The following is a 4,933-nucleotide window of genomic DNA, read 5'->3' as shown; positions in this document are numbered from 1 at the left end:
CCTGGTTTCTCCTGCTGTATTCTCTCGCCAGAAGCCTCAGACAACCACAAAGCATTAATCAAGAACTATGATACCCCCCCTGCTTACTTCAAGCCTAGGAATACCTGACTCTTCCATCCAGCCATCTGTTCTTTTCTCTCCTGGCAAAATTGAGGAAGGCCCACCAGGCCTCCTGGGGGACAGGCAGACTTTCACCAGGCTTTATTTTGCTGGGTCTTCAAATTCCAAATAAAATTCCAAATAAAAGCAGATAAAATTCAAGGGTAGAAGCTAATTGTGGAATGAAAATAATATAAATTTATATTAAGGGCATGGATCCAGCAGATTGCTGCAACTTGGAGATGTTCAATAGGATTGTCCCATCCCATCCCATCCCAAGCGCACTGCTCAGTCCCCGGCATCCACTTGGAGAGGATTCAGAGTAACTGAAACTTCAGAGAAAGTAGTAAGATACAGTTTAACAGAGTTGGAACTGACCTTGCAGGTCATTTAGTCCAACCTCCTGCCCAAGCAGGAGACCCTACACAATATCTGACAAATGGCAGTTCAATCTCTTCTTGAAAACTTTTGAAGGCATGTTGTTCCATTGGTTGATTGTTCTGTCAGAAAATTTCTCCTTATTTCTAAGTTGAATTGATCAGTTGATTCAATTCCATTATTCCTTGTCTGGCCTTCCGGTGCTTTGGAAAATAGCTTGACCCCTTCCTCTCTGTGGCAGCCCCTCAAATATTGGAACACTGCTATCCCGTCTCCCCTGGTCCTTCTCTTCACTTAGACTAGCCATGCAGTTTCTGCAACTGTTCTTCATACGTTTTAGTCTCCAGTCCCTAATCATCCTGGTTGTTCTTCTCTGCACTTTTTCTAGTGTCTCAGCATCTCTTTTATAGGCTGGTGACCAAAACTGGATGCAGTGTTCTAGGTGTGGTCTTACTAAGGCTTTATAGAGTGGTATTAGTCCTTCACTTGATCTTGATTGTATCCCTCTGTTAATGCAATTTAGGATTGTGTTCACCTTTTTGGCTGCCGCTGCACACTGCTGGCTCATATTTAATTGGTTGTCCACTAAGACTCCAAGATCCTTCTCGCAGTCACTGCTATTCAGCCTGGTTTCACCCAGTCTATATGTGTACTTTTGGTTTTTCTTGCCTAAGTATAAGACTTTACTTTTCTCTACATTGAATTTCATTTTGTTAGATAAGGCCCAGTGTTCAAGTATTTCCTGGCGGCTGTAAAGAGAATTGGGGGAATCGTTTTAACCTGAGGAGGGCTATAAATCACAGAATGTTGGATGTCCAGAATTACTGGATGTCCTTGAACATGAGAACTGAATGGCACAGAAGAGGGTCAGCACTTGTTTTCAGCCATTCAGAGAACAGTATAAAAATCAGACTTAAGTTATAGAGAGGAAGATTACAGAAAGAGCAGTTTGAGAGGAGAAGCGGGGGGGGGGGGCGGCAATGGCCATAAGGTGGAAGTGTGGAGGTCCCAATTGGAGCCAGTGGTGAAGGCTATAGGCTAAAAACTCAGCCTCAGGCATGGAAGCTGGCTGGGTGACCCTGGGCCATTCCCCCTCTCAGCCCACAATCCCCAGGCTGGTTGTTGTGGGGAAAATAGGAGGAGGAAGAAGTATGTGTTTGCCACCTTGAGTTACTTATAAAAATAGAAAAGGCGAGATAAAAATAAATAAAAACTACCCTTTCTGGAGGCCTCTGGATCTTTATAGCAGGCTCCTATCTTTTGTTTAAGGAACGTACCTTGGGGCTCCTCATCTGGCACCCAGCCTAATTACCATTGTGTGGCCTAATATGTGTATGTGTGTGTGAGAGAGACAGACATATACATACACACACTGTACTGTCACTCGACTTGCCTTTCTGGCTATTGCGAGGTGAAACGGCAAAATAGTTGACTACAGAGCTCAGCCTTCTAAGCCCCACCTGGGAAATGATTAAACTTTTGCAGGAGAAAAGGTCTTTTAGCATACAGAGGAAAAATGTATAATGCAGCCCCACTTTTTGTTAAACTTTAATTCAAATATTGAACCCACAAGGAGATAATTACAGGGCTGCCCAGATCATGATAATACAGGTAGTCCTCAACCTACAACTTTTCATTAGTGACTTCCTTAAGCAAGTGATCCTTTGCTTCAGTTTCCTGGTTCTCCTGTTTTCTGGAGATTCCCAGTAGCTGTGGAGACACACAGGAAGCTGGTTCCTCCACAGGCTCCTCTGCCTTCCTCTCATTCACAAGGAGCCTTTTTTTTTCTTCCTTCCAGCCTATATGACAGAGAGCCCTTCTCCTTCTGGGGATGTGGATTGTGCAGCCTGGCATGCGGGCTCCATTCCTAACAAACTAATCGCTCAGAGAAGTAGTGGACTCCCCCAGATGACCCTCTATTATGGGTGCCTTCATTTGGACTTGGGGCACTTTCCACATCAAACCTTTGAATTAGATCTGGAACTTAAGTGGCAGCTGGAATCTGGGTGGACTGACTGAAAGCCACCAGGCTCAACCCAGCAGATCCTAACCCACCTTCTGTGTACTTGGTTGTCTCTCCTGGCTGGAGGCCTCGCCAGAGATGGAAGGGCAGTGGGGCTGGGCAGGAGGGGCCACTTCCCAGGGAGGGGCTTGGAAAGGAGGGGCAGAGGCTGGTGAAGAGAAAGCTCTGTCAGTGGGAAGGAGGGAGAGGAAGAATCCCAACCCGGATTGCCTCGGTCTTTATGCAGCTATTGTTTTTTATTTTTATTTATTTTAGAAAAATTATATTGCCACCTGCTTGCCATGGCGACTCAAGGCGGCTTACATAGATGGAAATAAAATAACAAGCAGTTTAAACAGTTGCCAACTTTGTGGCAGTTAAATCCATTGCACATTATTTGTTCTTAGTTCTTTTTAAGCCCCAGTTCTATTTTTGTGGAGGCAGAAAATAATTTGTAATGGTGACTGCTCTACAGTCCTGTGGCCAAGCAAATCCCCTCTCCCTTCTGATATGGCTGTGGGGGGGGGGGGGGAAGGAAGGGGCTGACCATGTCATACTAGAATTCAACATAACACAAACACAAGGAATAGAACACAACGATGCCAGGGTCCTAGATTTTAAAAGAGCTGATTTTAACAAACTCAAGAGAGAATTGGGGAAAGATTCCTTGGATTAAAATCCTAAAGGGGAAAACAAGAATCTTGGGAAACTCTGAAAAATATGATCATAAAAGCCCAGTCCAGCACAATACCACTGAAAAAGAAAAATAAGAAATACAAGAAGAAATCAGCATAGCTGCACAAAGATATCTCTGACAAACTGAAAGACAAAAAGGACAAAAAAGACAAAAACATGGAAAGAAGGACATATAACTAAGGCAGAATAGCAACAGATAGTCAGAATCTGCAACGATGAAGTCAGGAAAGCAAAGGCTCAGAATGATCAAAGACTTGCAACAAAAGTCAAAGATGATTTTTAAAAAAAGTTTGTTCCAACATATAAATAACAAGAAAAAAAATAAAGGAAACAGTTGGTCCACTAAAGAGAAAAGATGGCAAGGACATAACTGGCAGCAGAGAGAAAGCAGGACTGCTTAACTCATTCTTTGCATTGGTCTTCATGCAAAAAGAAACTATATTCCAACCTACCAAAAACATAACTATAAAAGACAGACTAGAAATAAAAGTTAAAATAAGAAAACAAAACCGGTAAGAGAACCATTAAAAGCCATGGTGGCGCAGTGGTTAGAGTGCAGTACTGCAGGCTATTTCTGCTGACTACCGGCTGACTGCAATTTGGCAGTTCGAATCTCACCAGGCTCAAGGTTGACTCAGCGTTCCATCCTTCTGAGGTTGGTAAAATGAGGACCCAGATGGTTGGGGGCAATATGCTGACTCTGTAAATCGCTTAGAATCGCAAAGCACCGTAAAGCGGAATATAAGTCTAAGTGCTATTGCTAAGAGAACACCTCTCTGATCTTGATGAATACACACCGGGATCTGATGGATTACATCTCAGAGTTCTAAAGGAGCTGGCAGATGTCATCTCAGAACCACTGTACCACATCTTTCAAAAATCCTGGAGCACCGGGGAACAACTGGAGGACTGGAAAAAGAGCTGATGTGGTTCCCATCTTCAAAAAAGGAAAAAAAAAAACAGACCCAGGAAACTAGGCCAATCAGCCTAACTGTCAGCGTTCCAAAAGAACCCCACTCCAATTAAAACCTCCAAGACAGTCATTTTCTCAAAGTTCCCATTTATTAGAGTAAGTGTACTGGCACATCTGGGAAAACCTGAATCTGAGATTTCTGGGTTTTTCCTCAGTAAATCAAAACCCCAAATTCAGCTCCTGCACCCATCAGTCCGTCACATGGCCCAATCACCATCCCTCCCAATTTGAGCCACCACTTCAACCACTCCTCCTCCAGACGCAGGAACACCATGACCTTGACCGAAAAGAAGAAAGCTATTATGTCTAACTACATTCCCTCTACTTTCCCAAGCACAAGAAGGTGGCAGCGTGGAAGCTTCCGGTGTTAATATGGCTTCCAAAGCTGACACTAACATTAATACCTGAGAAGATACTGGAAAAGATAATAAAAAAACAGATCTGCCAACATCTAGAAACAAGTAATAACTAGAAGTCAGCACGGGTTTGTTAAAAAGAGATCATGCCAAAATAAACTTATTTCATTCTTCAACGTAATGACTAAATTAGTAGACCAGCAAAATACTGTGGACATAATATACTTAGACTTCAGCAAGGCATTCAACAGAGTAGACCACAACCTACTTCTTGGTAAGCTAGGAAAAAATGGGATAAATAGCATCACCATCAGATGGATTTGTAGCTTGCTGACAAACCGTACTCAATGAATAGTCCTTACATCTACATGCAAGGAAGGAAGCAGTGGGGTACTACAATTCCGTCTACAATTCCACAAGTACAGGGGT

The sequence above is a fragment of the Pituophis catenifer genome, unplaced genomic scaffold (genome assembly GCF_029215685.1).
Source record: "Pituophis catenifer annectens isolate HBS135680 unplaced genomic scaffold, rPitCat1.0.hap2 SCAF_14, whole genome shotgun sequence".
Classification (NCBI taxonomy): Eukaryota; Metazoa; Chordata; class Lepidosauria; order Squamata; family Colubridae; genus Pituophis; species Pituophis catenifer.
Note: the sequence above shows the minus strand (reverse complement) of the source record.